Raw genomic sequence first — 22,027 nt, 5'->3', positions numbered from 1 at the left:
CTCATTTCCTCATCCGATTACCATTGCAATTTTCTGAGCGCAATAGCCTCCTCCGCTCCCTCTGGTAGCTCATTCCATGCACCCATAACCTTGTGTGTGGGAAATGTGCCTCGGGGTCCTTTGTCAATTTCAGACCACTCACCTTAAACCTATGCTCTCGAGTTTCCAACTCACCCTAGCTTGGGTAAAACATGTTAATGCTCAGTTCACAACACTTCCATAAAATCATGTCGTATCCGTTATGCTGCCGGGAAGGTTGTCCCAGCCTATTCCACTTCACTCTACAGTCCAAACATTGACGACATCCTTGTCTATATTTTGTCACCAATTTCACGTCCCTCTTTTTTTTTAACTTTTTTCAAGATGTCAATTACCCTGGATAACAACGAGCTATTGGAAAAAGAAAGGTGAAACGTAGAATGGCTTCAACTTTCAGTGCTGGATGCCACAGAGCCGCAGTACACCCAGCTGAGGCTTGTTTCTGTAGTGTAGTGATCATCACGTTCGCCTCACACGCCACACGTCCCCAGTTCGAAACTGGCCAGAAACTGCTTCGTTCTTCATTTGTAGCCTTTTACACGGACGTAAACGGAGCTTTCTTGCCTGCTCTCCCATCTGCAAACCTGCCTTCGAAAATGCTCGAACAAATCTGCTCTCTTTGTGAAATGTGATGCAATTCCATTTAATTAGTGAGTAAAGCATTGTAAAGGTTTTCTCCAACCTGGTTCTGATCATAAGTCATTCTGTTTGAGAGTGTAGTTACCGCGTTCTGATCCCGTCCACGAAAAACTGTCCCGCGTTTGCATTCCTTGCGCAGGCGGACCGGTTCAAAGACAGGGAAGAGGCTGATGCGCTGGTGTCACAGTACACCACTGATTCCTGAACTAGTCTGTCTGTCAAATGTACACCAAAGTCGTCTCTGCAAGGCCTCATTTGGAAGCTCTCTGTCATTATTCAACGTACGAGAATTTGCAGCAGAGGTGCTGAATCATGGTTTGGAGCAGTTCACACGTTAGTGACTCATTCAATCAGCAACAGCAATGAAAGAAATTACACTCTCAGAGGAACCTCTGGACTTGTGATTTCATAGCCTCGCTAGTATTAAGGTGAGCCCCGAGATCTAAGCCATGTTGGCTGAAACGGAGGAATTGACAGAGAGGCTGCAGAATAACATCGCAACCTTTTGGTTTCCTTTAAATCACTGACGAGCAGGAAACTCGGGAGGGCGAGTGGGAAAGTGAGGCAGTTGCAGCTCTGATGAACCTCCTTCATTGTAAGTCACCCAGCAACAAGAGACGTGAAGGTGACTCAGGCGTGAGAGCTCTTCACATCGAGAACAAAAAGCACTCAAGGGCAGTTAGCACCTCTCCCGGACTGGGGGTGGGGTGAGATAATTACCTTTTGACTTCAGTTACTATTTTCAGAAACTGCCTTTTAAATTGAGGTGAACAGAAACTGCATTTCTAATAAGCACCATGGAATTTAGCAAGATTTATTGAGTCGCTTCTCGTCGATTCCCACACAGGTTTCCAAGTCAGTCGGTATCGATGTGGCTCATGTCCAGGTGTGAATATCGCTGCAGCCAATTGCACGGTTAAGGTAAAAGGCAAGGAAAGTGGCATCTCGAACTGGCCCCGAGGTCAGAGCATCCTCACAATGTGATCTGTCGTTCTCGAATTGTAATGCTACCTCCGGTATTAGGTGGAAAACATTCTTTTGGACTCTTATCCTGCAAAACAGACACAGTGACTGAAAATATAGTGCACGGTATGATGTGGAACACGGCCTGCTCAGCTTTGTGCATTTTCCCTGTAGTGCGGTGTGTTTTGTGTTCCGTGTAAACGTGACAGTTGTCCTGTTTCGAGCAATGGGTGAAATCATTCAGCAAAACAAGAATCGAAATTGAAGTAATGTCAAGCAGCTCATGGTGATTTGACCAAATCATAACCGAACATATATTCTCACGCAGTCAAAGATACATTTCTGGCTGAAAAGAGTCTGAGAAGATAGACTCAGTTTACCGTTGATTTTTGTCCGGATTGATGGGCTTTCGTTATCTGCTGCGAAATATACATTGTTGCAGGGCACATCCCAGCAGCTGTGCGAGTCGGAGAGGGACGATGGAAAACTTTTCATGTGACTTTGCATGTGTGGTTATGCAGGAGCACAATTCGAAATGCAAGAAAATGAAGGGCACGGCCGTCTGGTAGTGTGGCCGAGGGGTCTAAGGCGCTGGATGCAGACTCCAGTTCTGAAAAGGGTGTGGATTCGAATCCCACCACTGCCATTTCAGCTGATCAACTCCACCGCCGCAGCACTGTTAAACTGCTGCTCCGATCCCAGCTGCATCGCTGATTCAGCGGAATTAGCTGTGGAAACGTGCTGAATATGGTCAAGACTCTCGGCTGTCATGATGGTGCTAGCCTCCCCAGCACAAAATGGCGAACAGCGTAGCGATTAGTTTACGTTCCAGGCAAGTTGAGCTTTTACTGGAACCGAATGGAGACTGTTATGTCATCGCTGTTGTGAAACAAAGTCCTGCGGTGAGTCGATTCATCGTTATTTGGCTTTCTGGCGAATGGGAAAATCTTTCCAATGCATATGTTATTGAATTTCTCCCATTTCCTGCATTTCCGTCCTGGAGATACCGGAAGGGAAATACGTTACGAGTTAACAGGGGTTCTGAGTAACTTGCAGCAGCAAAAATCCTCAACTGAGGATCTGGGAAAGTATCACGAAGTATGGTCAGTCGGAGCAAAAGTAAGGAAGTCGTTCGTTTCTGCAGTGTTTCACAATACTACCTTTCCCGTGAGCAGTCGAACTGACTAAATGATTGTGCTACAGACTGCGACGGCAAGCTCCGCTGAAAAGTAATCCTTTAAAACCGGTGTAAGCAACACAAGGTTATTGGGGTACACCGCGTGGAAACAGAGACTTCGGTGTATCTCATCCATGCTCACCACATCACCAAAATTAAACAAGTCCCGTTCCCCAGCATTTGGCCTCAATCCCTCTAAACCCATACTATCCAGAAACTCATCCGATTACCATTGCAATTTTCTGAGTGCAATAGCCTCCTCCACTCCCTCTGGTAGCTCATTCCATACACGCATAACCTTGTGTGTGGGAAATGTGCCTCGGGGTCCTTTGTCAATTTCAGACCCCTCAACTTAAACCTATGCTCTCGAGTTTCCAACTCACCGTAGCTTGGGTAAAACACATAATTACTCAGTTTACAAACCTTCCATAAAATCATGTCGCAGCCGTTATGCTGCCGGGAAAGTTGTCCCAGCCTATTAAACCTCACTCTACAGTCCAAACATTGACGACATCCTTGTCTATATTTTGTCACCAATTTCACATCCCTCTTTTTTTTTAACTTTTTCAAGATGTCAATTACCCTGGATAACAACGAGCTATTGGAAAAAGAAAGGTGAAACGCAGAATGGCTTCAACTTTCAGTGCTGGACGCAGCTGGGTGAGGCTTGTTTCTGTAGTGTAATGGTCATCACGTTCGCCTCACACGCGACACGTCCCCAGTTAGAAACTGCTTTGTTCTTCATTTGTAGCCTTTTACACGGACATAAACGGAGCTTTCTTGCCTGCTCTCCCATCTGCAAACCTGCCTTCGAAAATGTTCGAACAAATCTGCTCTCTTTGTGAAATGTGATGCAATTCCATTTAATTAGTGAGCAAAGCATTGTAAAGGTTTTCTCCAACCTGGTTCTGATCATAAGTCATTCTGTTTGAGAGTGTAGTTACCGCGTTCTGATCCCGTCCACGAAAAACTGTCCCGCGTTTGCATTCCTTGCGCAGGCGGACCGGTTCAAAGACAGGGAAGAAGCTGATGCGCTGGTGTCACTGTATACCACGGATTCCTGAACTAGTCTGTCTGTCAAATGTACACCAAAGTCGTCTCTGCAAGGCCTCATTTGGAAGCTCTCTGTCGTTATTCAACGTGCGAGAATTGGCAGCAGAGGTGCTGAATCATGGTTTGGAGCAGTTCACACGTTAGTGACTCATTCAATCAGCAACAGCAATGAAAGAAGTTGCACTCTCAGAGGAACCTCTGGACTTGTGATTTCATAGCCTCGCTAGTATTAAGGTGAATCCCGAGATCTAAGCCATGTTGGAACTGAAACGGAGGAATTGACAGAGAGGCTGCAGAATAACATCGCAACCTTTTGGTTTCCTTTAAATCATTGATGAGCAGGAAAATGTAAACCGGAGGGCGAGTGGGAAAGTGAGGCAGTTGCAGCTCTGATGAAACTCCTTCATTGTAAGTCACTCAGCAACAAGAGACGTGAAGGTGACTCAGGCGTGAGAGCTCTTCACATCGAGAACAAAAAGCACTCAAGGGCAGTTAGCACCTCTCCCGGAGTGGGGGTGGGGTGAGATAATTACCTTTTGACTTCAGTTACTATGTTCACAAACTGCCTTTTAAATTGAGGTGAACAGAAACTGCATTTCTAATAAGCAACATGGAATTTAGCAAGATTTATTGAGTCGCTTCTCGTTTCCAAGTCAGTCGGTATCGATGTGGCGCATGTCCAGATGTGAACATCTCTGCAGCAAATTGCACGGTTAATGTAAAAGGCAAGGAAAGTGGCATCTCGAACTGGCCCCGAGGTCAGAGCATCCTCACAATGTGATCTGTCGTTCTCGGATTGTAATGCTACCTCCGGTTTTAGGGTGGAGAACATTCTTTGGGCCTCGTCTTCTGCAAAACAGACAGTAACTGAAACTATGCTGCAAGGTATGATGTGGAACACGGCCTGCTCAGCTTTGTGCATTTTCCCTGTAGTCCGGTGTGTTTCGTGTTCCGTGTAAACGTGAAAATTGTCCTCTTTCGAGCAATGGGTGAAATCATTCAGCAAAGCAAGAATCGAAATTGAAGTAATGTCAAGCAGCTCATGGTTATTTGACCAAATCATAACCGAACATATATTCTCACGCAGTCACCGAAACATTTGTAGCTGAAAAGAGTCTGAGTAGGTAGACTCAGCTTACCATTGCTTTTTGTCTGCATTGAGGGACTCCTTCTTTGTGATTCACTCAGCAACCAGAGACATGAAGGTGACTCAGGCAGAGCGCTCTTCACATCGAGAACAAAGAGCACTCAGGTACAGTTAGCACCTCTTTAACATCTTCTGGTGTGGGGTGTGGTAATCAGCTTTTGACTTCTGTTAATATCCTCAAAAACTGAAAGTTTTCCTGTTTCGAGCAGAGGACGAAATCATTTACCAAAGCAACAATCCAAATACCAGCAATATCATGCAGCTCATGGTTACTTTGCCCAATCATAACCGAATATACATTCTCTCATACAGACATTACATTTGTGGCTTTAGCAAATCTCATAAGCTTGATTCCAGCTATCAAATGATTTTTGGCTGGATTGAAAGTTTGTTGCGCGATTGATATTGTAGTCGGGCACATCCCTGCAGCTGTGCCAGCAGGAGAGGGATCACAGAACTGTTTCCCTGAGACTTTGCTTCTAATGTTTCACAGGAGTACCATGGAAGGTGTAAGACAATATACTGCAGCTGTGGCTGGTTTCGTGGCCAAGTGACCGAAGAAACCGCTTTCTCACTACAAACTCTTAGGTGGCTCGAGTTCAGATCCAACCGCTGCCCTTTGTGGGTTTGCTGTCTGTTTTACTGCAGCCTGTTAAATGCTGCTGTGTTTAAATTCCAACACAACCATGTGGTTTTGCTTTTGGAAATGTACGTCTGATTTGGGAGAGTGCACACTCTCCATCCTGTCAATGTCCATGCTGTTATGATCACGTTTGCGTCCCACATGAAATGTCCCCGTTCTCAAGCGGTTCTACTGCTGCATCATATTCCGGCCAAGTTGTGTTATTCACTGTTTTCACTGAAACAGAACGGAGATTGGTATTGCATCGCTGTTGTGAAACAAAATCCTGCAGTGACTTTACTTCCCATTATTTGGTGTTCCGGCGAATAGGAAAATAATTCCACTACATTGTGATGTCATATGGTCTTAAATTTCTTTTATTTCCTTCCCTTCTGCCCTGGAGATGGAGGAAGCAGGCACTGCCGCATTGTTGATCGGATGGGCAAATTAATCTAAACGAGACTGTGTTTGGGAATCTCTTAACTTTTCATGGTCCGTTCATGTTCAGTTCTTTCTTTTCCCTCATTTCGGAGCGTTTCGGGAGGTGGCGGTGCACCAAGTTTCCAATACATTTTGGGAATGCAGTTTGGAATTCCTCTGAAGGATCTGGGAGCTGTTTATGGCTGATTGCCCTCGGACAGTCCCCAGAACAGCATTCATGCTTCAATGTCTCTTAAAATGCATTTTAAACAAACTCCTATTTCCCAGCATTTGTCCCCTATCCCACTATACCCTTCCTATCCAGAAGCTCATCCGGTTGCCTTTGAAATCTTCTGAGTTTACGAGCCTCCTTCACTTCCTCTGGTAGCTGATTCCATACCCGCACAACCTTCTCTGTGGGAAAGGTGCCTCAATCCCTTTTATATTTTACCCGTCCCACCTTAAACCTATGCTCTCCAGTTTTTAACTCGCCCCATATTGCAGAGATCAATAACTCAAATTTTTCTGTTGGCAAACCTTCCTTCAGGCCATGCCCGACGATGAAGGGTAAGACGTCCCAGCATGTTCAGGCTCGCCCGACATTCCAAACTGTGCACCCCTGACACCATCTTTGTCTATATTTTGTGAGCAATTTCCCGTGATTTTCTTATTTTTTTTAATGATGCCAGTTACGCTGGAGAATAACCAGCTCCTGGAAACAGAAAGATGAAGCGTTGAACGGCTGTAAAGTTTAGTGCTGGCCCACTCTGAACACCAGCTGCTTGCGGGGATGTTGCCTGTAGTGTAGTGGCTGTTAGAGTCACCTCATACACGAAAACTCCTCACTTCAAAATCGGGCAAGAATAGCCTTATTCCCGATGGCAGCCTTTCAGACTGACATGAGCAGAGTTTTATAATTTGCTGTTCACGTCAGCAAACCTGGCTTTGAATTTGCTCGCTCATACATGTTTGCGTGATGAAACGGAATACAATCCCATTTCATTTCTGTGTGAAACATTGTCACAGTGGTCGCCAAACTGGTTTTGAATATGGACAGATGTGTACAGCACTGATGGCCATTCTGTGTTACAGTGGAGTTCCTGGACTCTGATCCTTCCACTAAAAACAGAACCACATTTGCTTTCCTTGGGCAGGTGGCCTGGTTCAAAGCCAAGGAGCAAAGGTTCCCAGCAAAATTCCTCAACTGAGAACCTGGGCATGTTTCATGGGGAATGGTCAGTGGGAGTAACATTGTGGAAGGACCCGGTACTGCAGTAAACTTCTAGACACTAAATTCAAGAGCGATTGGATTTTAGTATTCTGAGGCACAATTTAAATTGATTGGTAAAATTGGAATTCTTTCTTAATTAGCAAACAAAACTGACTTGTTTCACAGCCAACCGTTACATCTTTCCAATTTTCTAGTCCACGCTGAGACTGCGAGCTGGTCATCACAGGTATTAGTTAGCGCTCAGTTCCCAACAGCATTCACTCTCATTTAAAGGTGGAGGGCACGTCTTCAACTTCATAACACTGTTCTCATCACAAAATCCTGCAGTTTGTAATCTAGGAGACGGGGTTAGCTTGCAACCGTTACCGTATTAAATGTGAAGATTTTCACACGGGAAGCACCATTCTTGAGGGGGCGGGGTGGGGGGGGGTTAGTTTCTGTAAGCTGTGTCCCAGGGCTATGCAGGGAGCTGCAGTGGCCACTTTCAGTTGACAGCAGGGGTCTGGAAAGAACAATGTTTGTCCCTATTTTACTCCATGTGGAGCCAGGGAACACAGAATCATCAATGGTTTGGGCTGCAATTCCATCTTGCCATGGATTTTCCGGTTTAAATGGAGCTAGGGTAGTATTCCCATAGTCTGATCTGGAACAACCAAAGCTCCATACCTGGATGTTGTCAAACTTCCAAACTTTATCTTTCAGCCCGCTGCTGACCATTGGAGTCATACAGCCTGTCACCAACCAGGCGTGCCGATTTCCGTAAAGCAGGAAGGTTAGCGGGGATCTGAAGGGCGGTGGAATAACTGGAGCTTTCACTGTTTTCAGAGTCTGTCACCAATTTTCCTGCTTTCATTACCCAAAGTGTCAGAGAGCTTAAGGGGTCTGCAAACACCCAGAGGGAAAGGAACTGGAAGTTAGAAGATACCCAGACCGTTCAAAATGACTGCCTGAGCTACATCACTATGACTCTGGTACTGGGATAATTCATGCACACGGCTTGACAGAATCTGAAAATTAAATACAGAACTTCAGGCTGTTCAGTCCAAATGCAATCCATTAAGATACAGTGGATATTGAATCCCTTCTATGTAACCGCTTCATCAAATCCTCCCTGTGAATCTATCCACAATCTTAATTTTTGTATCTCGTTGTCCATTTCCCCCAGCTAATGTGAACATCTTGTTTTCATCTTCCTTACCTATAACAATAATAAGCCAATAAGCTTTGTCACATCTTGCTTCAACTCCAGTTGCTCCATTGCATCATAAGTCACTCCTGAAACTTGTAAATGAATGAGCCTATCCCCTCTCTGGAACCTCCAATCCTTCGCAATGTATGATGATCTCTGTTGTGAGTATACTGATCACCCTCGACTTCGAGGAGCGATAATGTGAGTTTCCGAAATTATAGAGAGGGTGCAGGAGGAACCCAATAGGACTGGCACCTTTTGGGAGAGAGAAATAATGTTCATGTTTAGAGACAATTTCTTACTTTATTTTGATTATTCTTTTCTCTCTGCCCTAATAGTGATGGATCTTGTAAGCTTCTTTCTCTGAGGACTTCAAGGAAGGATATATACACAAAAGTATCAAACTAAGGGAATTATTTGTCTGTCTGATTTCTCACCTGGACCAGCATTGCCTTTATTAAACTTCTTTGAATATGTGAAGAAGATTCACAGACAGGAAACGCCAAAGAAACATTTAATCAAAATCTGACAATATCAATTGATTCATCACAAACTGGAAATAATTGACGTTTGAGTGTTGCATCCTCAGTCATTACCAATCACTGTATACAATTTCTCCATCATATCCTCCCTGACGGATCTGTACCAAAGTCTGAGGTGATTGTTGGTGTATCCCACACCTGGGGGAGGTGTGTTCCAGGTAGAGGAAGTTGGGAGCTGACAGGATGAACTGGGTTGGGGAGGAGATGGGATTTGGGTGATAGACTTTGGAAGTATTTGAACCTAGCTCAGTCAGCCATTACCCTCACGCCATGCGGGCTGACCGGGGAAGTATTGATCTGTGACTGTCTCTGTCTGTCTGTGACAGCATGTGGACTGGGGGTCACTTGTTCCCTTGTTGCCTTTTCTCTCTCTCTCTCTCTCTCTTTCTCTTCTCTCTCCTCTCTCGTTTTCTCTCTCACACTCTCATTCTTCTGCTCTCTCTTCTCCACCCCTTCTTCACCTCTCTTCTCATCCTCCCCGCTTCTCCCTCTCTTCTCTTTCCCCTCTCTCTTCCCTCACTCTTCTCTCCCCTCTCTCCTCTTTCTCCCTCCACTCTCACTTCATCTCTCTCTCTCTCTCTCCCCCTCTCTCTCTCGCTCTCTCGCTCTCTCTCTCTCTCCCCCTCTCTCTCTCTCATTAGGGTCGCATGGGGGCTCAGTAGTTACCATTGCTGCCTCACAGTGCCAGGGACCCTGTTCAAATCCTGCCCAAGGCGACTGTCTGTGTGTAGTGTGCACATTTTCCCCAGTGTCTGCATGGGTTTCCTCACCCGGTCCAATGATGTGCAGATCAGGGTGGACTGGTCATGGGAGCCCAATGAGTTAGGTGAACTGTCCAGACTGAGAACGGTCTGGGTAGGTTACTCTCCTACCCATCTTCCCACCCCTCTCTTTCCCCCAGTCTCCTATCCCCTCTCTTCTGCCACCCTGTCCTCACCTATCTTCCCAATTCTCTCCTCACTTTCCTCCCACACTTTCACCGTCCTACCCATCTGCCCTTCTGTCTTTCATCCAATTTCCTCCTCCCCACGTCCAACCACTCTGTCCTCCTGAACTCTCCTCGCCACCTCCTTCTGCTCCTCCTGCTGTCTACTCACTCTCTCCGCACCGCCACCTCCTCCCCCTCACCTCTTCTCTCCCAGCTAACACCCCCCACTCTCTTCCTCCTCACCCCACATCTCACTCACTCTCCTCCTCCCCCTCTCTGACACCCTCTTTTGCTCCTGCTGTTCTCTGCCTCATCCTCCCATCTCTCCCTGCCCCTCCCTTCTCCACCTCTCTCCTCTCCCTCTCTCTCTTCTACCCCTCTTTTCCACGCCCTCTCTACTCTCCCTCTCTCTCCTCCCCCTCTCTATCCTCCCACTCTCCTCCCACCCCCTCCCCTCCCCCACTCACCCCCCTCTTCCCTCCCCCTCTCCTCCCCCACACTCTCCCCTCCCCTCTCGCTTCTCCCCTCCCCTCTCTCTTATCAACCTCCCCTCTCTCCTAAGACCCCTCCCTTCCTCCTCCTTCTCTCCTCTCCCCTCTTCCCTCTCTCCACCCCCTCTCCTCTCACTCCTCACCACTGTATCCTCTCCCCTCTCTCCTCATCCCCTTTCCCCTCTCCTCCTCCCTCTCTCCTTTCTCATCTCCCTTCTTCCCTCTTCCCCCTCCTCACTACTCACTCCTCTCACTCCTTACCACTGTCGCCTCTCTCCTCCCCTCTCTCCTCTCTCCTGTCCCCTCTCTCCTCTCTTCTCACCCCTTCCCCTCACCTCTCCCTTCTCCTCTTTCTCCCCTCTCCCTCTCACCTCTCCACTCTACCCTTTCTCCTCATCCCCTCTCTCCACATCCCCTCTCCTCACCCTTTCTCCTCTTTCTCCCTCTCCTTTCTTCACCTCCCCTCCTCTCCTCATCCCGTTCCCAGCCCTCTCCTCCCCCTCTTCTCCACGCTCACCTCTCTCTCCTCCCCCTCTCCATCCCCCTATTTATCACCCCTTCTCCTGAAATCCTTCCCTACCCCTTCGTATCCTCTCCTCCCACATGTCCTCCCCTCTAATCTCCCATCTCTCCTACCCTCTCCTCCCTGGCTCTCCTCCCTGTCCCTGCTCCCTTTCCCTGCTCAACTTCCCCCTCCTTCCCGCACTTCCGCCTCTCCTCCCGACTCTCTCCTCCCCCTCATCTCCCACTGTCCTCCCCTCCTCCGCATTTTCACCTCTCTCTTCCCCAATCCTCCACACATCCTCCACCCCTCCTGTCCCTCTCCTCCATCTCCCACCCACTTCTCCGCGCCCTCTCTCCTACTCCACCCCAAACTCTCCCTCGCGTCACACCCCAAACTCCCCCTACATCCTCGCTTCCTCCCCTCTCTCCTTCCCCTCGCTCCTAACCCCTCTCTTCCCCTCTCTTCCCCATTACTCGTCCCTTACTTCATTCGCTGTCTCGTTCCCGTCCTCCACCTTCCACTTGCTCCCCACCTCTACTCCTCTCTTTCATTGTTCTCCTTCTCTGCTACAAGCCGTTTCCCCTACACCCTCTACCCCTCCACTCCCTCTAACGCCATTCACCCCTCGCTCCTCACTCCCGTCCTCCTGTTCCCTCTCCTACCCAACTCCTCTTACCCTTTCCTCCCATCTCTCTTCCTACTCTCGCCCACCGTTCCCAGCTCTCTCCTTCCCCCTCTCTCCTACAGCCCACTCTCCACCCCTTCTTTCCTCTGCCGTGCCTCTTTTCCCAATCCACTTATCCCCGCACCTCCCCTTCCTCCACCCTCTCTTCTCCCCCTCCCTCCTCACCTCTCCCTCCCGTTCCCTCCTCACTCTCCCTTCCCATCTCTAACATTGAAAGATGAGGCACACAAAGTGGTCAAAAACAGCAGGAAACTGGAAGATTGGGAAAGCGTAAAAGATCAGAAGAAAGCCACAAAAAGAGTGATAAAAAACCGTAGGAAAGAACAGGAGAGAAAATATGTACCACAGAATTTAAAGACAGATTTCAGACGTTTCTATGAAAACTTTAAATGAAAAAGAGTGGCTAAGGTAAATGTTGGTCCTTCAGGGGATGAGAAGGGACATTTAGTTATGGGGTATGATGAAATGGCTGAGGCACTGAACAGGTATTTTGTATCGGTCTTCACAGGGGAGGGTGCTAATAACATGCCAGAGCTTGACAAACAGATGGAGTCGGTGAGGACCTGGAAGCAAAGATTATGACGGAACGCTAATGCTGGGCAAGCCCATGGAGCTAAGGATAGACTAGTCTCCTGTCCTGGTGTAATGCATCCCAGCATGCTAAAAGAGACAGTGCGGTATAGAACAGGTGCACTGTCAGTAACTTTCCCAATTTGCTGGACTCTGGGCAGTTCCACCAGATTGGAATACAGTGGCGCTGCTGTTTAAAAAGGAAGGTAAACAAAAGATGGGGAAGGATAGATCAGTTAGCGTAACATCTGTAGTGGGGAAAATGCTTGAGTCTCTTATCAAGGAAGAAAGAGCAAGGCACTGCTGGATCCCCAAATGCATACCTTCCCACACATGGAACAGCTGAACGACTGTTCCCCCATGTGAATAGGGTGATGTTAAATAAAGACCATTGATTTTAAGATCTTTACAGATTTAAAGTTTTTTCCCCACAGTTAGGGAAAAGCTGTCAGTGTAAAGCCACTGGTGTGACATGAATTTGGATGACAAAATAAATCTGTTCACACAGAAAGTCTGTGTCAATGTATCTCCAGGAGGTCTGTGAATTTTCGATCCTTCTGACAATCCAGATATTTCCATGGTGCTGATCTCCTCGCATATCTCCAAGTTGGATGATCTGGTGAATCCTTTCCCAGAAACACAACATATTTATGGCTTCTCTGTCTGTGAATGTTTTTAGATTGTTAACTGGTTAATGTTAAATAATTTCTGCAGTCAGTTCACTGGAACACTCACATTCTTAGATGTGTGTGTGTGTGTATGTGTGTGTGTGTGTGTGTGTGTGTGTCTGTGTGTGTGTGTGTGTGTCTCTGTGTGTGTGTGTGTGTGTGTGTGTGTGTGTGTGTTGGGGCTTGACCACACACAATGTTGTTTGAAACCTTTGCTCACTGACATACAAGATAATCATGTTCCCTTTATGACCAAATGAATATCGTGACTCTGTTGGATCTTTATATCATGTTTGATTTGTCTCACTTCTTGCGAGAGGTGCAAGTGGAGTTCAATGCAGCTAAATGAGAGATGAGGCACTTTGGGAACAATAACAGGAAGGCAGAATATTGGGTTTTAGTGGTCGAGTGGATGTCCAGAGGGATTTTGGAGTCCATGTACGTAATCCCTGAAAGTTGCCACCCAGATGGATAGTCCTGTTAAGGCGGCATCCAGTGTGTTAGGTTTCATTGGTAGAGAGATGGAGTTCTGGAACCGCAATATCATGCTGCAACTATGCAAAATGCTGGTGTGGTCACAGTTGGAATGTTGTATACAGTTCTCGTCGCCCCATTACAGAAAGAATGTGGAAGCATTAGAAAAGGTGCCGAGGAGATTTATCAGGATGGTGCCTGGTCTGGAGGGAAGGCCTTATGAGGAAAGGCTGAGACACTTGGATCTGTTATCATTGGAAAGAAGGCGGCTAAGGGGGGGAATTTGATAGAGACATATAAGATAAGCAGAGGATTAGATAGGGTTGACAGTGAAAGTCTTTTTCCTAGGGTGATGACGTCAGCATGTACGAGAGGGCACAACTACAAATTGAGGGGTGATAGATTTAAGACAGATGTCAGAGGCAAATGCTTTATACAGAGAGAGTGGTAAGTGTGTGGAATGCCCTCCCTGCTAAGGTAGTCAACTCAGACACATTAGGGACATTTAAATAATCCTTAGATAAGCTCATGGATGATTTCGGGATAGTGTAGGGGGACGAGTTGAGAAAATTCCACAGGTCAGTGCAACATTGAGGGCCTAAGGGCCTGTTCTGCAATTTATTGTTCTATGTTCTATAATCTGAACCTTTTTCCAAGGTAGAAATGACAAATTCTAGAGGCCACAGATTTCAGGGGAAAGGGGTAATTTAAAGAAAATAGAAACCGAAAGAACAGAAGATGTGGTAAATCAGAAACAAAAACAGGAGTTTCTGGAAATACTCAACAAGTCTGGAAGCATTTGTGAAGAGAATTTAGAGTTCACATTTCTGATGAAGGTCCCGAAACATGAAAGGATTTTTATTTTTTCTGATACTGCAAGACCTGCTGAGCATTTCCAACAACACGTGAAAGTTTAAAGGGAGTTATGTCAGGCAATTTTCTAATGCAAAATGTGGTAGATGACTAGAATGTACTCTGTTGGGAAGTGGTAAAAGCAGAAACAATCACGATACTTAAGACGCATTTGGGCACACTCATAAGCCGACAGGGGTTAGCAGGGATATGGATCATGTCCAGGCAGATGGAATTAGTTTGGAATGGCATCATGGTCTGCACAGACATGATGGGCCAATTATTCCGGTGCTGTACTGTTCTGTTTTCCAGGGGGTACAATGTGTGGAGCGAGAGTTACTACTTTTTGGAACACACAGTAGTTGATACATTTTGAGACAGGAAATATATATTTGGATGGCACAGACACAAAGAGTAGAGACTGAAGTATGGTGGGGGGAGGGGGGTGGGACAATGTGTACAATTCTTTAAAGGAGATAGGACATAATCAAAGTGTTGTGATCAAAACATATGGGATCCTGGGTTTCATTAAACAATTTCATTGACGGGTTCGGTCACAGTCAATCATTGTATCCAATTCAGGTCAACAGATTCCTGCTCAGGAAGGATCTGAGTGATCTTCAGGGTGTGGAGTGCAGACTTACTGGTGTGGTGCACTGATCAAGAAAGTGCAGTCACTGGATTGATTTGGAAAAAATGCTATTTTCTTTGAAGAAATCAAGTTGAATATATCTTGATAGAATAAAATGAATAAGATTATAACACATCCAGATAGAGCAGACAATAAAATAAATCGCACTTAATAGGTGATGGCTCAAAATTTAAGATTAGATATAACGTTTTCAGAAAGTGGGAGATGAGCAAGTGTTCCCGTTGACTGTATTGGCTGGAAATATGCAGAAAATGCTCCTATTATGGTGGTGCAAGTAGAGATGGTCAATGATTAACAAATACGATTATATCAGATCTGAGAGAAATAAACTTTCTGGGTTTTGGGGCCAGTTGGAGAATGAGAATAAGGGATTCCGCTACAGAGAGCCAGCTTGGATTTGATGAGCCCCTTTCTATGACATAACACAGTTTTTTTGTACTTGCTTAACTTGTTCTGGTTATTTGTCTTCAGGGGTTAAATTATAATTAAGGTGAATCTACTCTGTGTTCATGCTCAGACCAACACAGGTTGTCCTTGCACAGCAGGAGATAATGTTCATTGCTTTATACATGGTTGTGGGGGAGTCCCCAGGTAGGATACACAGAACTGAAAATCTGCTCTAGGGTGTTTTCACCAGGATTGTGAATATCTTGGAACATCTAGTGCCACACCAATACCTGAAATGTTTTCCGACTGACTGACTAAATGAAAATTGTTCCTTCCACAGCATGCTGCTGGCTGGAGTTTTGTGGTCAGTGTTGTTTCACAACGATCCGAAATGCAATATCTATTGTCTGTAACATATATCAATGATTAGCATGGAAATGTAAACGATTTAATTAGCAAGTTTCTAGATGGTACAAATTGATGAAGTTGTGAATGTTGTCAAAGGATACAGCAAGAAAGAGATCAGTTGGAAAACCCATACAAAAATAGATTTTAATCTAGACAAGTGTGCGGTGATGTATTTTGGGAGAGTCATTGCAAGAGGAATGTATTCACTAAACCGAAGGGCTCTCAGCAGCATTGATATACAGAGGGATCTTCAGGGACAAGTTCACAGCTCCCTGAAAGTGGTGAAGGAGGTGGATAGCAGGCTTGCCTTCTTCTGTCAGAGGAGTGAATATAAAACTGTCATTAGGCCACCTTTGGAGTATTGTGTGTTGTTTTGATCACCACGTAAAAAGTATGATGTGCAGGCCTTGGACCGCGTGAGAAAAGGTTTACCAGGATGTTGCCTGGATTGGGAGAGGTTGGAAAGACTTGGATTTTTGTATTGGGGAAGTCAGTGGCTGTGGGTGATCCGAAAGGCTCCGACAGAGTTAAAAATCTGAATCTTTTTCCAAGTTGAAATGGCAAATTCTACAGGCCATAGATTTAAGGGGAGTGGGGGCAAGTTTAAAGGAAATGAAAACTGAAACAACTGCAGATGCTGTAAAACAGAAGCAGAAACATTTTCGGGAAAAGTTCAGCAGGTCTAGCAGCTTCTATGAAGATAAATTAAAGTTAACGTTTCTGAGGAAGGGTGACCAGACCCAAAACATGAACTGATTTTTCTTCACAGATGCTGCATGATCTGCTGAGCATTTCCAACAACATGTGCAAGTTTAAAGGCAGTTGTGTCAGACAAGTTTCTTATGCAGAAGGCGGTAAGTGACAAGAATGTACTTTCCTGAGAGATAGGAAAAGCAGAAAAAAAATCACAACTTTTAAGAGGCATTTGGGCGGGCACATAATCAGGCATGGGTTGGCAGGGATATGGACCATATACAGGCAGGTGGAATTAGTTTGGAATGGCATCATGATCCGTACATTCATGTTGGGCCAATTATTCCGGGGCTGTACTGTTCTGTTTTCCAGGAAGTAGAATGTGTGGAGCGAGAGGTAATATTTTGAGTGGAATATGTCTCTTCTTTAGAATACACAGTAAGTTGATGCATTTTGAGAGAAGCAATGTCAAAAGGGAATAGATATTTGAATGGCACAGATACAGAAAGCAGGACAGCAGCAATGGGGGACAATGTGTACCAATCATTAAAGGAGAGAAAACATAAACTGGTTTGAGTAAAATAAATGGATGCTTGGCTTCATTAATGGGGAATGATAATAAACTCACAGAAAAGATGCTGACCCTTGACAAGACTCTAGCTAGGTCGCAGTCAACCATTACATTCAATTCTGGTCAACAGATTCCTGGTCAGAATGAGGAAGTTAAACTACCACAGAGGGCCCAGTTCCATACCTTTTTCTTCTCTTTCAGGACACTGTGGGGTCTCAAGGGTTAAACATTCCTTGCCAAAGGCCTTATTTCATCAACTGAAGGCCTGTACTCTTAGAATACAGACAGAACACCTCAGAAAGGGGGAGGCTGACTGTATCTCAAAATAGAACCTCTTGCAGCCACACATGTGGATTGCCCCGAAACCCTAGACAGAGGAATTTGCCCTTTCCAGACAAGACTGAGAGCCCTGGGCACAACCCTATTAAACTGCCTCCCGCTCCCATTGTCTTACCTCTCCTCCATATTAGCATAGGTAAGTGAATCCCCCATTTACTGAAGGAAGAACCCTTCTGCCGTAATCTCTTCCCATCAACACATAATCATGAACAATACGATAAACAGTTTCTGTAATCCATCACACGTTATCACAGGACATTGTCATTCATCAAGCTTTGTAAGGTCATAATTACCTACTTTAAGGTGTAATGACAATCGCCCATGTGACTGATATGCCTTTGTCTAATTCCTATTAAATATACTGTCTCTGTGGGTAAGGCAGAGATTCGTGAAGAAGAGTCTCTACAAGTAGACACTCGGCTACTTTAGAGACACTTTGAAACTCTCGCCGGCTGTCCAATAATAAAGCTACTGCTGTTGTGCAGAAAACTTGCATCGTCTGGATTTGTGGAACAATATAGTCATCAACAATGAAGAATATGAGTGATCTTCAGAGTGTGGAGTACAGACTTACTGGCGTGGTTCACTGATGAAGACAATGCAGTCACTGGATTGATTTGAATAAATTGCGATTTTCTTTGAAGTGAAGAAGTTGGATATAGTTTTGATGGAGCTGTATAAGATTATAACAGACCTAGATATAGCAGACAAAAATATCTGTATTCGATAGATGATGGCACAAGAATTAAGTACAGATGTAAGGTTCTGAGACAGCGGGACATGAGCAAGTGTTTCTACTGACTGTATTGGCTGGAAATATGCAGAACATGTTGCTTATTATGGTGGTGCAAGTAGAGAAGATCAATGATTAATAAAAACAAATATATCAGATCTGAGAGAAATAAACTTGCAGAGTTTGGGGTACATATGGGGAATGAGAATATTGGATTCTGCTACAGAGAGCCAGCTTGGATTTGTTGGGCCTCTTTCTGTGCTATTATGCATTTTATTTGGACTTGCTTAAATTGCTCTGCTCAGTGATTAAGTTGTCATTTAGGGAAATCTGCTCAGTATTCCTACTCAGACCAATACAGGCTGCACCTCCACAGCAGGAGATAATGTTTACTGCCTTATACTGGGTCCCTGATGGGTGGGGGTGCTAACGGTGTATGTAACAGTCTGCTAGCATTTATCTGAAATGGCAGAACACCAGTGCAGCCACACTAGGGACCGACTCTGGAAATGTGGGGAATGCCAGAAGGGAATTCATTACCGATCCCACCTGGAAAATGGCCAAACCAGTCAGACTGGGGATCTGTTCACCTGCTCTGTGCGTGTGTGGGGGGGAAGGGATTCACTCAGGCATCCACCCTGCTGAGACACCAGTCAATTTACTGGTAGCCACAGTTGAAGGATTTTTTCTCCCCTCTTTCTCACGCCAAGTGATGTACAATGGTTTTGGCAGCTCATAAAGTTTTGCACACAGAGAACTTAGCTTTGGAAATGTTTATGACATGTTCACAAATGTTCAGATTCACACTGGGTAGAGACTTTTATTTTCCTTTATTCATTCACAGGAGGAGGGTATCGCTGGACCGGCAGCATTTCTTGTCCATCCCTAATTGCCCAGAGGGCAGGTAAGAGTGTCTGAAGTCACAATGTGGGCGAGACCAAGTAAGGATGGCAGCTTCCTTCCTGAAAGGGTAGATGTGTTTTTTCTGACAATCTATTAATGGTCATCATTAGACTCTAAATTCACAAGTTTTTTTATTGAATTGAAATTCCCCCATCTGCAGGCTTTGAACCCGGGTCTCCAGAACACTATCTGGGGTTTTAGATTAACTGTCTCACGACAATACCACTCGGCCAACCCTTCCCCACTTCGCTGTCCATCTGCACAGAGTGAACAGTGATTTTCTGGTTCATCAGAAATGGGTAATCACAAGTAAGTTTGCTCAATGATTGCAGGAGTTGGATGTTGATTGGCAATTGACATCCATCTCCGAACCATGTATTCTGGGGTTTGTTTCTGGTGATGATTGGAAGCACCATCAGTCTTGTTATCTTTTGGGGATAAAAACAGTTTCAATTAGCTTTCTGTTAAATGCATGGCAATCAATTCTATTTCACAACTCTCAGGCAGATTAGTTTCTTTTGAAGGGCTCTCCATCTCCCCAACCTCCTCCATCCTTACCCCCAAGTGTGCAATAATCTCATAGAGTCTCTTTATGACAATGAATGAGACAATCTGATCAGCTGCTTCTTTCCCTACTCCTATGTCAAATTGGATCTCAAACTCCCCTTGCTGCAGGTGTGATCCTGCATCATTGTACAGTGTTGCTCGTATTTCATGTCTTGGCCTATCAGTGTTCATGATACTGCATGTAGTATATGGGGCCAACAGTGTAAGAGTTTAGCTCTTTCCTTCCACCAACAGCAGTAGAATTGTACTCCAACAAAACTTACAGAATCATGGCCCATCATATCCCCCAAATTACCTCTTACCATCGAATCAGAGGATCAATCCTCGTTCAACTGAGAGAATTCAGGAGGGCATGCCAGTAACAGCAGCATGAATACCTAAAAATGAGGTGTTAACCTGATGAAATTACTAAAGAGGACTACTTGTGTGCCAAACAGCATAAGCGACAAGTGATAGACAGAGCGAAGCAATCCGGGAAACAACTGAACAGATCTAAGATCTGCAGTCCAGCCACACCCAGTTGTGAATGAAATCAGAGCACAGCTGGAATTCTGAGGACAGTTCTCTTCAAGATATTAACCAACAAGAACATCAGACTGGATTAATTATCATAAAACTCAAGTCCTTTTGATATTCATATATTTACAATCAATGTTAAATTCACCAATGTAGCTGAAGGTAAAGACAATCTTCAAGTGATTGTAACAGTGGAGACATCTGAATACTTGATCAGCAAATTTAAGCCTGTTATGTTTAGGTAGTAATAATTTTAAAGAAATTTTAAAAAGTAAGGTGACTTGAGTATAATGGAAGAAATTGATTGGTGGGTAGCTGATAATGTTGTTTTAATCTGAAGTTAATTTAGGATTATTTAACAAATAAACACATGGTAGGGAATCCAAGACCCATGGAGTGCACACCCAGTTCCATGTGGGAAAACCAGGATACCTTTTTGTGAGAGAAACAACCACAAGAACACGGAGGTGACACGGGAAATGTCAGGAACACTCGTTTGACTGCGGTTAAAGTACTGCACACACTTCTGATCCCCACATTCCAAGGTTGATGTGATCACACCAGAGAGGGTACAGAGGAGATTGATCAGAATGTTTCTACAATTGGAGAATTTCTGCTCTGAGGAAAGGTTGGATAGGCTGGGGATGATTTCCGAGGAGGATGAGCTGAGATTTAATTGAAGTGATAAAATGCTGAGGAATCCAGATTGAGGGGATAGGAAGGAGCTATTCTCTAACAGAGAGGTCAGTAACTGGAGGATTTAGATTGAAACTAATTCTCTGAAAGAAGGGGAGGGGAAAATTCATTTCACTCGGAGATGGTGGGGAGCAGGAACTCACTGATGGGGTGGCAGAGGCAGTAACCAGCATCACATTAGAATAAAAGGACATGGATGTAATTGAGATGCTGGAGCAGGCAGGGCTGCGGACTAAAGTCTGCAGAATGTGATCATTGTGATTTATTTAACATTTCTCCAATTTGAGAATTTATGAACATCATCCGACCTGAATTCCAAATGTCACAATAAATTGATCAGAAAGTTACAGCACAGATTGAGGCCACTTGGCCAATCCTGCATGTCTTGGCTGCAATAGAATGACCGAGGCTTTACAGCGTTCTGTACTCACCAATGAGAGCAACAATTTCAGACTGCGTACTCTGCCCTCTATGTTGTTATAATCTGTTTTTTCAATGTATTTCTTTGACAGCTGCACACCTTGTTTCCTGGTTTCTTTCCCAGTCCTAACTCCATTCCCCATGGCCTTGAGGGACTACCATTTCTGCAATTTAATCTCTCCTGCCTTCCCCTGTGTGACACTGTCTTTTTGTTCTTGTCTCAACCCACCTTGCTCACAACCTGTTACATTTCTGATGGTTCCCAGACCTCCGTGACTTCACTGCGCCCCGAGTCACTGGCACGAATTTTGAATTCTCTTCCTCATGAGATAATCGGAAATCTTTCTGGCTGCAGGATCTCCCAGACTCTCTGGGCAATAAACAGCATTGTGACAATGAGCAGGGATCATCTGTTTTGATTTAATTGGGATTATAGCACTGCTGCTTCACAGCACCAGGTACAAGGTTGGAGTCCAGCCTATGTGGAGTTTGCACATTCTCCTATGATAGCCCCCTCCAGGTGCTCTGGTTTCCTCCCACAGTTCAAAAATTTGTGGGTGAGGTGGATCAGTTGTGTGAAATTGTCCACAGTGTCCAGGATTGTGCAGACTCCGTGGATCAGCCATGGGAAATGCAGTGTTACAAGGATGGAGTGCTCCAGGTGGGATGCTCTTTGAATGGTTGGTGGGGTTTGATGGGTCAATGCTCTCCTTCCACACTATCAGGATTCTATTCTATGATAGGGGATAAAGCAGGGTGTCCTTGGAGAAGGATCATGTGGTATGTATCAATGTTTCAATGCCTTTAGGTAGAGGGGGGCATCGTAGGGGATACAGTGCTTTATCTCCACCGCTGCCCCCTCACCCCCAACTCTACTTTGATTTGGTCCCTTCCCACTCTGTCACATGGAATGGTTTGCTTTGCCCGTAATGGGATTTGTTTGTAAA

The sequence above is a fragment of the Hemiscyllium ocellatum genome, chromosome 17, assembly GCF_020745735.1.
Source record: "Hemiscyllium ocellatum isolate sHemOce1 chromosome 17, sHemOce1.pat.X.cur, whole genome shotgun sequence".
NCBI classification, from domain to species: domain Eukaryota; kingdom Metazoa; phylum Chordata; class Chondrichthyes; order Orectolobiformes; family Hemiscylliidae; genus Hemiscyllium; species Hemiscyllium ocellatum.
This window is presented reverse-complemented; position numbering follows the sequence as displayed.